The 13,612-nt window shown below is 31.1% G+C and overlaps 1 protein-coding gene across 1 annotated transcript in view; it reads right to left on the reverse strand.

Moving 5' to 3' along the window:
* Nucleotides 1-10,293, reverse strand: part of LOC125056820 (elongation of very long chain fatty acids protein 7-like) — a 48,194-nt gene extending 37,901 nt beyond the window's left edge. The window contains exon 1 of the mRNA XM_047660117.1: nt 10,166-10,293. The gene's annotated coding sequence lies outside the window, so the exon portion shown is untranslated. The remainder of the gene's footprint in view (nt 1-10,165) is intronic.
* Between the last annotated feature and the right edge of the window lie 3,319 nt (nt 10,294-13,612).

A 13,612-nucleotide genomic window follows, 5' to 3' on the forward strand; every position in this document is an offset into this window, starting at 1 on the left:
GATATCGAACCATTCACAAAAACCGTCTAAAACGAATACAGCCCTGCGATTCTGTAACTCACTTTTCGAACTCACACAGCGGTTTTTGCATCGGCGGTCGCTCTCAACGGCGGTCGTGAAGCAGTCATTTTATGATTTGGCATTCTGAAAAGGTGAGTTACAGAATCGTAGGGCAGTAGACAATTTAGTAGTAGCAGATGAAGTTAATGCTTGTTGGCCCAACAAAGTTTAAAAACACACTATGAACTAAGTCCACTTCAAGCAATATTAACTTATTTTGTAAGAATTTAAGATTTTAAACAAATGCGCTACTAATGAACGTGAATTACTCTATAGATTAGAAGTCGCGTGTTAGAGTATTTCAAAAGGTGTGAAAATATGTGCAATAAAATATTGTCTGTAAGTGTTACTAGCACCTATCTAGTAGCTAAATAGACCACGGTCACGCATTTTGATAATTATTTGAGCAAATAAAGCGTATATTGGGCAAGTTGCAGGCCCGTGGCGACCTTTCTTCGCCATGAAGGCTGTCAAATATTATTAAGTTCCGCGCAAATAGATTGGGAAATTTTACGTGTTTAGAGTCTAGTGAGAACTATGTACTGATGTCAAGGTTAAACTATTTAATGAGATTATAAAGATCATTTACATTGAAGTAATATTCCATTGCTTTTATATATAGTATTATAATAGAAATATGTATATAAATTAATGATTTATTTATCACGTCGTAATAAACTTAAGTTAGTCGTAAAATTGTTTTATGTTTTCTAATTTTAAATCAACAATTACTTATATAATTTAATTAAATAAGTCAACGACATATAATATTTAAACATAAAAAAATCAGTGGCGCTACAATCTAGGTCAATCATCATGATCATTTTTCAACCTAATAGGCAAGTAGGTGATCAGCCTACTGTGACTGACACACGCCGTCGACTCTTTTGGGTCTAAGGCAAGCCTCACGATGTTTTCCTTCGAACCTACGACCTCAGGGATGAGACTCGTATACTGAAGCCACTACGGCAACTCTGCTCATTTAAACATTATAGTCATTAATATATATCAGATTTTAGTGATACGTATTAATGAATTTTTATAATGTATATATTAGTTAATAATTAAACATTCATCTAAGAATAATAAGCTTCAAAGTGAGAAAATGTCATGCTCTGATTATAAACTTATCATAGTCTTGGCCAAATCTGACTAACAAAGCATATCAAAAGATAATTAATTTACTATACGCGTTGTGAAATGAGATTTAATAGTTTAATATTAACCTCTTTCGTCGTCATTCGATTCAAACAGTTTTTGTTTATGATTACATAGCATTGCGTTTTTCGTCAAATTGCATTCAAATTAAAATATAGTATATTCGAGTACCTACTATAAAATGTATAAATTTTTATTGTTTTTTCCCCTTTGTAATGATAATTTATAATGTTTGATACTGGTCCTTTTCTGTATCTGTTTCATGATCATTTGACAATCTAATAGGCAAGTAGGTGATCAGCCTCCTGTGCCTGACACATACTGTCGACTTTTTGGGTCTAAGGCAAGCGGTTTCCTCACGATGTTTTCCTTCACCGTTCGAGCGAATGGTAAATGCGCACATAGAAGGAAAGTCCATTGGTGCACAGCCGGGGATCGAACCTAAGACTTCAGGGATGAAAGTCGCACGCTAAAGCCACTCGACCACCATTACTGTAATAATCACACCTAGACGCAAATTAATATGTAATAAGCCTTTGACGCTGTGCAAACCAAATTTTTTGGTAAACATTTGCATGTCTATAGACTTTGTCAAACACACACAGTTGATAATTCATATTTACATTTCCTTTTTGATATTACTGCGAATTCCATAGTAAAGTGCCACATACTTTTCATGGCCGGTAAGAGCGTCGCTGTCATGGATATTAGTATTGCCAGTAAATAAAAATTAACTATTATAAGGGGAATAATTTGAAGTCATGCAGGCTAACTTAATCATATTTTATTTTATTGTCTTAATTAAACAAAGTATACTAGTATCTAGAAAATACAGTTCTAGGCCTAAATAAATGTGACACAAACTTAGGAACAACTGATACGACAGGTTTTGTTACCTATATTATTAATATTATATCTTTTAAGATACCTAGCAATCAGAACCGTTCGATAATTAAAAATTTGCTATTGTAATTAATATTTCAGGGAATAAAAATAATATATATTTTAATTCGATTTTTATTGGATGTATTTGAGAGCTAACTGACAATGTCAGTCTGACATTTGAAAATGGCGACGCTAACTGCCAATTTCAGGCGTAAGCCAAGTATGTGGCGCTGTACTTAAATATGCAAACAAAGCATTCAGATTTGATAGACAGTGGCCATATCCATGGTGGTAAATTAATTTCGCTATTACAGAAGTTAATATCACCTATTTGATATAAGTACCATTACCTTTGGCCTTAGCCTTAGATTTCTGAATCTGTTTCTTAACCATATTACTAAAAACGCAAGTGATCAGCGTTCTGCTTCCTAAGCACTTTTTCCTTCACGAGCCAGTATTAAATGCGCAGCCGGGAATGAAACGCAAAACCACAGGGTTCAGAGCACGCTCAACTCATTAGGCTGCTGCCAATTGTTTGGCCATAACTTAGATTTATCAAAGAAAAAAAAAAGTTGAAAAAAAAAACAAAACAAAACGCATTTTATCAAGTCAAAACAATATTGTCACCAATTAGGTATAACTAAAGAAAGATACGGATAGAACATAAACTCAAAACTTAGTCAATCTAAAGTTGTCAAATCATTATTTTATGTGAAGTTTGACATTGACAGTGCTTTACTTGAGATTTTAACTTGAAAGTAAATGCTAAGTTAGCTAATCAAAGTGCTGCGCTATACTCTAGACTTTTGTTTAAATTAGCTACATTGTCTTTACCGTCAATCACGATAAATCTTTGTTAAAATTAAAGTTCAAAGAAAATTGCGACAAGTAACGTCTCTCATTATAACAATATATCGCAAATGTTAGATTCAATACGCTAAATTAAATCTTGTAATAATGACAAGTGGATTTCGTTATGGCATTGTATCAATTTCTGTATAGTTACAAAATATACATCACACTTATATGTCAAAATGTCACCAAAGTTCAGCTCATTGCGATATAATTATGTATAATTAATTTAATATATACGATTTGTACGTAACATCCATATAAAACCTCTTGGAAATGTATAAAAAAAAGCCTTAGTTTACAGACTGTTACCAAAACTGTCTCGTTATTGAGTTCTGTCATAAATACCAGAGACAATATTAAATATTTTAAGAAGCGGGGCGATTTTGTCTTTCATTACCAATTTTGTTTTTACTTTAAAGTAATAAGTTGTCAGTTGTTTTCTGTTTCATATAATATATTCTTATCAATGTAATCTCTTTTTTATAATATGGATAAAAAATACAAATTTGGTTTTGTAATTTTATTATAATTCCCATTCGTAGTACTATATTTAAAAATGGAACACGTGAGTGGATTGCGATCTTTTTCGAAATATCAGTTGAAGCAAACCAATATAACCTTCGCGAAATTAAGAACGCGGCAAAAAGAAAAGAAAGTGATTTCGTTCCAAATTTGAAACCATTGAAATAGATGATTTATTGATGTAGACTAATTACACTTACACGTCGACAGACTTTCTGTCTGATGATGTTACCGTGCTTCATAATTACGTTTATAAAAGAGGTCAAGGCCGTATAGCAGATTATTGAAACTTATTGCAATGTAATTTTCAAAATTAAAAGTTAACTCATAGCTGTATTACAGCACACGCGAAACTCATATTACATTCTTACAATCGGCTAATTTGACTAATCAACCATGTGTCAGGTAATCAAAATTAACTTATAGGTGGATATAGATTTTTGATATGTACTAAAATTACATTAGAAAAATATTAACAAATTTTTGTTTAGCATGCCGTAAAAGCGTCGTTAAAGCGTATTTTAATAAATAAATATTTTAAAATATAACTTTGAAACTGCGTATTTTACGTGCCAATCTATATATATAAAAATGAAACCCGTTTTTCGTTGTCACGACATAACATGAAAACGGCTTGACCGATTTGTCTGATTTTTTTTAATAATATTCCTTGAAAAATTAAAAAAATCGAGTTAAAAAGGTCTAAAAAAAACACTTTTCTATATATTTCCATACAAAAGATTCGTAATAATACTTAAGTCAATTTGAACTATAATACCATACCATAAAGTTTAAGTGTTAGTGGACGGGTTCCGGGAAGGTAAATTTTTATTTTTTGACATAATGTATTTGTTGTCTTATCAACTTTCTTTTTTTATCTTACTAGCTAGACCGGTTTCCCGAATAGCAGAATAAGTATTTAAAAAAAATAAAGAATCAACTGCCCTGCGATTCTGTAACTCACTTCACGAACTCACACAGCGGTTTTCGCATCGGCGGTCGCTCTCAAATCAGTCGTGAAGCAGTCATTTTATGATTTGGCATTCTGATAAACAATAAAGTACAAGCTCCCACCTTTTCAGAATGCCAAATCATAAAATGACTGCTTCACGACTGATTTGAGAGCGACCGCCGATGCGAAAACCGCTGTGTGAGTTCGTGAAGTGAGTTACAGAATCGCAGGGCTGTTAGGCGGTACGATGTTCGCCAGGCCAGCTAGTTTTTAATAAATATACATAAGAGCAGCCCCACCTAATCCCACCTGATAAGGAGGGAGCTTGTAGTTTATTGTTTATCAGAAGGCCAAATCGTAAAATTACTGCTTCACGACTGATTTGAGCGCGACCGCCGCTGCGAAAACCGCTGTGCGAGTTCGAAAAGTGAGTTACAGAATCGCAAGGCTGGTCTTTGTGGATTTTGTTATTGTGGAGTCCTATTATTATTAATGCACTAAAAATTAAATAATAATATTTCTTATTTCTATTTATTGTATTACCTACTAAGATAATTTAATGTACTAAAGGATTATTTTTTTATATATGAAGTATATGGACATCAAAATTATAAGGATCTACTGAGTATCTGTGTTTTTTTCTCGCGCTAAGTGTAAGTAATTTAAGTGCGTGTTACCATTTTGCCCGCTAATGCTATGCGTTTATTTCATTATTATGACTAATTTTTTCAATATGTCAAGTGAAGCCTGGTGTTATTGTCAGTTCCTTAGAATTAACTTGTACACCAAAACGTGGTGCTTTAAAAGAGTGTCGGATTTCTTGCCAGTTCCTCTCGCCCACTCTAGGCTATTGATTTGGGAACTGGTAGTAAATTAAGATCTTTTTTTAATATTGACGTTCATAAGTGTAGAAGTTCTCGGTCCACGGATGGCGGAGCTACGTACATTGTACATACCCAAAATTACGCGGTGATAACCCTCTCCCTTGGTTTTTGAGCGTGCTTAACGCGCCATTCTTATATTCCTATAGAAAACCTTTTCGCTCCTCAACTTCAAAATTGAAGAATGAAACCAAACTTTAAAGGGAATTTTTATTGATAACAATATGGAGACTTTTTTGGCTACAAACACCGACTACATACACAGCGCAAGCCGACATATAACCTACCCAAAAATGCTTTCGTCGCCTAACGCCTTTTCTCACTCAGCGGCCCTTTCGTCTTTAACCAATTTCTTAAAAACTAAATTTTACTTACGATTCAAACTTTTATACATTCACTAACAATCTTAAACAACAACTTCTCAACCTGTCCTATGCTGAAACGGAAAATATTCTTCTTGTGCAACAATTGTTTAATTATAAAATATAAGTGTTATGTAGAAATTATTGTCAAGTAACGTTAACATATTTTTTATTATGTATAATAAATTTTGTTTTATGGCTATATATTTTCTTTGTTAAAAATTTATGTATGGAGGATTAAATTGCATTTTTAGTATCACGTTATTTACTAAATAATAATTTAAGTTTTCTATTTCTCCTTAGATTACTATTATTACTATCTAGGTTAAGAATTATTGTAAATAAATTTTTATATATATTTTAAATTATTAATAATAATTTATTATAGCCATTAAATTGTTTTAACACCTCATAAATAACACATGAAAACTATTTCACAGGTTTGTTCATTGATTTTAATTAAATTTATTGTTTCGTTTATTCGTGGGAAGTTTTGTTTCTAATAAATATAAAAATATCTATTGTTTTATATAATTTATTGTATATTAAAAAATGATTATTGGGAAGAATTAATATTAATTTTAAGTGTTGTAAAATTTTGAAAAATTTATATATTTATTATATTCATCTTTCTGCATTTATTCAGAGTTAATCTATCTAATAAAGACATACATAAATATACAATAGATCTATTCAGACTAAGGTATTCCAATGCGCTATGTTTTCTTCATCAAGCAACGTATCTGATTAAATTTTTTTAGCCTTTAGGATAACGTTCTTGTGAATGGTGACTCCCTTATAAAATCTAAACCAATTATGACTCTGTTAATTTTTCACTTTGAATATTTCTCAAGTCCACTGTTCTTTGCATACTTATTATAAGAGAACATTAAATGGGCGTTAATGTATATTTAGATAATTTGTTAGATTGCTTCTTTATTTGAGTACTAAACAAGTAAAACGTTTTTTAAATTGCACTCGTAATATCGACTTATGTCATTAATTAATCACATTTAGGGTCTGTTTCACAATGTACGGATAAGTTCTACATAAGTTCCAAATTAGCTATTTATTACTTATTGGTAGGATAAACAGTAAACACTATTGTTGCGTTTCACGACTGTCAGATAGCGCTATTCGTCACATAAAGTCCATCATAAGTTATGAGTCCGATGAAAGTCAAATAGCACAATTTATCTTCCAAATAATTTATGTGTTGCATAGCTATTTGTTACTATATCCATACATTGTGAAACAGACCCTTACCCTACTTAGATATGGGGCATTTACTCATTTCAGCTGCCCCTGCAAACTTCGATTCGCCTTATTATTAATTCTTTTACTCAGCTTAACTTTTGACAAAACATACGGAACATGTTGTTATGCTATCCCATAGCGACTGTTCGCTTTTCCGGAATAAAGGCCTAAGTGCTCAATAAAACTTTAATTTTTTAAAATTTTTCTCTCCATAAGACCCTTCCTCAGAGTTCAAGTAATTTAAAAAAATACCGTTCCAGCCTTCTTCGAGTTTTTAAGCAACATATTTTGCTATTCATTTTTATTTATTTAGATAAAGTCTTTTCTTTTTTCTATATCCATCAAAGTCGGAAATCTTAGTTCGCGGTTAGCTAACGCAGATAATAACTTTAAAATTGGTTTTTAAGTACTAAAAAGTCGTAATACAAGGTAAATGCCCATAACTGCTAGTCAGTTGATATGTTTCCTTACATGTTCTAAGTTTATTATATATTATTATTGTTATTTACGTATCAAAAGTAATTAAGAATGAACTTGACAAAACAATTGTTAAATCATCTAATTGGCGTATAATTGTCGTTTCGCGGTCATATTAGTGTTAAGGTTGAATAGTATATGAAAACTTATCATTTTGTTTCATACTAGGCTTCCCATTATCAACACGATGTTTGTTAAAAATAAAATAAAACAAAAGTACTTCTAAAATATCGTAAACAATTTTTTATTACATTTATCCAAAAAGATCTAGTTCCTTAATATCTAAAATAACTTTTTTTATAAGGCATTGTGTGATTTGAATTTGGAATGTTTTTTTTTGTAGTCTTTTACTTTCAATCACCAAAGAGAGCCTTCACGAACATTGTATGAAGACGTTACTGGTAAAAAAAAAATCTGCATTCTCCGATTCGCGCGTTTATTTTTTTTTCATTTTGTTATGGATTTTCTATTGGTATTGATATTTTAAATAATACTTAAAAATAAGTGCCAAGTATTGATTATATAAACGTAATTCTACTTTCGCGTCAAACATGCTTATTTCTAATGAAGTTTTTAAAGTCGCTTCAAAGAATAAGCAAAACCTAATCTAAATTTATAATATTCTGTGAAATGTGTATAAAACACGGAACATTATTTTGTAATATTTAAATAAAATCCTGTCGTTTTTAGGTGTTAAGTAAATTAAGTAATTAAGTAAGTAGTAAGTAAGTCGTACGTAAAAACTTAAATGGTAAAATCGATATATGGTCATATTATATATGTATATAATATGACCTTAATTTAAAAATAATTGTAAAAATATCAACCTATAGGGAATTCTTTAAGATTATTCTAATTTAAAAATTCGAATATAGAACAAGAAAAACTTGTTACGAAAAGGTGCGGCGTGATCTATTATTTACATAAATTTTTACTGTCCCTTAGTCATTGGGTTCCCCGTTAAAAAATATCTTAAATTAGCTTTTTTTTTACAAACTACAGTCTTCAATATTTTGTAATCACTTAGTTTATTAGGGTTTAGCTTATCTGAAATTGTTATACGAAAGTTTTTGTTTTTTTGAAAATTGTTCCATATTTATGAATTTAAATTTAAACGGAATAGAGCTTAATCATAGACAAGAATATTGAGTCAAACCATACACTTTGTTGATTCTTCTACCGATTAAATTAATTTAAATACGTAGATTTTGAGTCACGTCTAGAATTAATGACGCCCGCGCACGATAATAAACTGTTCGTCCGCGAACAGAATCCCAAATTAACAAAATGATACATTATGACGTAACGTTATTTAAAGCTGGTCCCACACTGGGAGCAGTTGTTTTGAACAATATTAACTTGATCAGTCTGGTTAGTTTGCGATTTTAGGCTGGTCGTAAATGTCAACAACCGAATTCCCTCGTGAACTCACTTCACCTATAGAAGCGATTAATAGATTACAAGGCCATGGCGATTTCGAGTTAAAATCCATTAGACATTTCATTTTTCATTCAATTACTAACAGAATCTGCTACTGTTTTTATAATATTTATTTGCAAGAAAATCCTATCCTAGTGTCTCTTAATCAACAAATAACATAAAAATTAACGAAGAAATAATTCACATTATCAAGAAATTCATTACGAAAAACTAAAGAATTATATAATGATAGAATTACTATAGAAACTAACAAAAAGTGGAACTTTTGTTTACTCAACGGATAGTAAAAAAGTCCGTTAACCTATGTAATTCTGTGACTAGCACAATTATTATATATATTGGACAAAGGGGTCATAAGGTTTCTTCTATTTCTTACATTAATGATATATTTATTAAACCACCGTAATTCCATTGTATTAACATATACTGTTTCAAAATATAGGTAACAGGCAAGCTCTTGGTAAGATAGAACCTTTATAAACGCGGAAACTTTGCTAACTACTATTTTATGTAAAAAATTGTAGTTTAATCATTATTTTTGTAAAATACAATGGATCATTTTAATCTAGAAAAAATATAAAAGAATGGTTAAATATCTCGTATTTGCAAGACTCGAAAATAGGGAGAAAATGTATAATTATTGGATCTCTATTTAAAAGAGGGCTACTTCCCCAAGTATTAAGGTTTTTTTTTTAATTATGTGTGTAATAAACTAAGAAAAATGTAGCTTTATAATCTATACTAATATTATAAAGAGGAAAGATTTGTATGTAAGTATGTTTGTAACGAAATGGCTCAAAAAGTACTGGACCGATTTTTAGAGAATCAATGATTAATAAAAACTATTTTAATTGCAAGAAAAATATAAGGATCTCTACTAAAACTCCATCATGTTACCCAAGGTGTAAAAAATGACTTTCATATCTTTCATCGCATGCGCTGCGAAAACTATTGATGATAGAACAAAATAATGTTCCACAATATTAAAGAACATATCAATATATAAGAAATAAATATCCACCCGTGCGAAGCCGGGACGGGCAGCTAGTTTTTAATAAAATGTAAATTCAAAGAAAACTGAAAATCGCTTTAAAAAAATCCTTAAATTTTTTAAATATATAAAAAAATATTGACTGCAGCTCTAGAATTAGGTAGGAACTGATTAAAGGGTCACCAACCCCTTGTCCACATCATATTTGCAGGTTGCAGTAACACCAAAAAGCCATCCACAATGGTCCACACATAAATACAATATGATAAAACCAGTCAAATATTACAAAATCTCAAGGTTAAGTTGAAGATGTTGCCACACTCACCTGAAGGTCACGTAGGCTTGCGCGGCAAAGCAGGTTGTTCCAGCGTTCGCTCACTACTGAACCACGAATGGACTTGCCGACTAAACTGTTTCACAACCCTGCTATGTCCTAATAGTGATTGTTAAGGGACGTTTTATCCAAAATTGTGCGGCTATATAGGTTTCAAGCTGTTCATAGACTAACATATAACATAAGTATTAGAGGAAAATCGTGGTTTATTGTTTACCGTGGAAATTATGAGCGATATAATTTAGAGACATCGTTAGCATAAAGATGGTTTGAGGTTGTGTTTGAGGCTTGATATTATCGTTAGTTTACACGTGTATGTTATATTTATGTAAAAATGATGTATAAGAATGAAAGATACGACATTTATTTATTTATTTATTTTTATTTATTAACACTTCGTTGCATATACATTAATATAGTACAATTGACATAATTAAATAAAAAGGAGAGCAACTGGCGGCCTTATCGCTTTCGAGCGATCTCTTCCAGGCAACCACTGTGAGAAAAAGAAAAGTATTAAATTACATAAGAAAGGCAAGAAGTGCAAAAATACATGTATTACATTTAGTTGTTTAGAAAAAGAAACTTATCAGGAACAAAAAAAAAAACAAACTAAACTAATAAAGAATACATGAAAAAAAATAATAATAATAATAATAATAAAAAGTGCACATGAATCATTTTCAATCTCCTAAATCAAGATCAGTCTCACGACAGTACCTACCAGGTAGGTACCTATTATTAAAGTTAGGGATACGATGTGGACAGGTAATGTTTGTAAAGAAGAGATTTAAAGGAAGATAAAGGAGCTAAGCGAATAGGGACTGGAAGTGAGTTCCATAGCTTAACTGCAGAGACCTTAAAGGATTCGCCAAGAAAGGAGGAGTTATGACACGGGATTTCAAGGATATAGTTTTCGGAAGAGCGTAAGCTATAGTTATGGGATCCCAAAAATTTGAAATCATTTTTGAGATAGGAAGGAGTTTTAGGGTTGAACAGAATGGAATATAGGAGATGGAGAACATGAGCATCGCGTCGCTGACGAATGGGTAACCAGCCTAGCCGTTTACGGAACGCAGAGATATGGTCGTACTTTCTTAGACCGAATATAAATCGGATACAGAAATTTTGGAGACGATCCAGTTTATTTAGCAATTCCTCGTTTAGATCGGAAGAGCAAGAATCGGCGTAGTCCAGTAATGGCAGGAGGAGAGATTTAGCCAGTGAGGTTTTAGTGCTAAAGGGAAGAAAATTACTAAGACGTCGAAGGATACTGGAGGCACCATACAATTTGCGGCTAACTTCTTTAACATGCTGCTCCCAGGATAAATTTTGATCAATTAAAACCCCCAAATTTTTTACTGTACGGCTGATATTTAAAGTCACACCGTCGATATGTACAGGAGGTACTCTGGCCCAGTCAATTCTCGTCGTGAAATAAGGGCTATTTGGCATATTTATTTTACACAAAACCCCAGTAAAAATACATTTGTTTATGTACTTGTGTAGTTTTATATACAAAATACTATTTGTGAAATATTTAAATTAAAACTGTTTATTTGATATGGGTAACATATGGGTCTTAATTCAGTTAGCATTTTATTCGATTTAATGTAAATAAATAAATCAAAAGGTACACTGCCATAGGGACTAAACTTTTTAAATTTGTTTTAATTTTCTTTTTAATAATTCTTAACTATTTGTATTATTACTTTGTAGGTTAAGAAAACTGTAACTACAAATTATACAAATAATGTAATAAATAAAAAAAAAAAACAAAAAGGTATATGTATAATTTCAGATTTTGACACTAAAACTCTAATGTACATTTTTTAACGATTATTTCTGTCAAATGATGTAATTACGCTCTGACATATACAACATTAATTTGTAGTCATTTATGAATAAAATAGACCCATTCACGAACTCGTTTAAAAAAACTAGACCTCTATGACATACATAAATCTTAGTTAAATTTCAATAATACCATTTAACCTTTGACCTCAGAAGTATGTAGCCGAAATGTCGAATTTAGAACTTGTTATCAACAAATAACCTAAGATTAGTCTCGCATTGAAGGTGCCCCTACCACTTTTTATATCTAAGAAAAATAGCTGATGTATAAAAGCTTACTTTTATCCGTAACAAGTACACTTAGGAAACAAAGTAGTTTCAAAAAGAGACTAAAAATATTACACGTTAATAAAAATAAACTTACTTCAATATTTCCTTCTTAAACACGATATATTTTCATTTATACATTGAAACAAAATTCATTATGGTATATCTGTATAATTCTCTTCAAAGGCCTGTAAGAAACAAGGACGTGTTACCGGTGTTTTTATGTTTACTTTAAAAAATGTAATAAAAATAAATTTGTAAATACTGTATTACTATGTAGTGATAATAATAATTATTAAAGTTAATAAACAGAAATTTAAAAAAAATAAAACAAATTTAAGTCCTTTTAAGTATCACAATACAGCAAGGAAATGCTGCCAGCGTTAAAGGTACACTGCCACAGGAACCAAACTTTTAAAATTTTCTTTTTAATAATTTTTATTATTATTTTGTAGGTTAAGAAAATTGTAAATACAAATTATACGTATGTAGTCATTTTTGGAAGCCATACATCTGGACTTAGATTGATATGCCATAGATGCATTATTAAATAATGACATTAGTTTTGGTGTTACAAGTGTCCATGAGCGGCGGATACCACTTAACTCTAACCCGCTCAAATCCGTAACAAATTTGCGCATTATTAATTATAGTTGACACTATTGATACCGAAAACCGGAAATTCAATAACGAAAACAACAGTCTGTGATCTTTATTGAGGCGTCTTACATAATTTATCAATATTAAAGTTTATTTTATCATGGAATAATAATAATGTGTTATTCTCTTGGGTATTTTTCTTCCATTCATCCAACCAGCTTCTTTAAGCTCATTAGTTCACCGTGCAAAAGCGACCTCTGTTTCTTTTCTCCGCTGGCTATTTCCACCTTGTTATCCTGTTTGTGCATCTGGCCCGGCCCGCACATTTTCACTTAAGTTTTATGCAATGGGATAGTGCATCAATAATTGTTGGTTTTTTCTTATATCTGTACTTGTCCTTTAGTTTTAAATTCAGTACATTACGTTCCATTCCTCGACAAGTTATTTTTTTGTTTGTGTTGGAGTCATATATCCATGATTGACTACTGTAAGAAAGGATACACATGTCTAAGATTTCCTTTTTGAAGTGAAACTTCTTTTAACTCGGTGTTGGATTTTTTTTTTCCGTTACGCGCATCTTATCTAGTCTTGTCCCTACCACGGTAGATTCGAAGAGATTCGAAGCCATTAATAACAAAAATATATAATAACGATAACTATGATACTAATAATTCTATTACAATTAATGAAATTCTGTAATAATCTTAGTAGTAATAA

The sequence above is a fragment of the Pieris napi genome, chromosome 15, assembly GCF_905475465.1.
Source record: "Pieris napi chromosome 15, ilPieNapi1.2, whole genome shotgun sequence".
Classification (NCBI taxonomy): Eukaryota; Metazoa; Arthropoda; class Insecta; order Lepidoptera; family Pieridae; genus Pieris; species Pieris napi.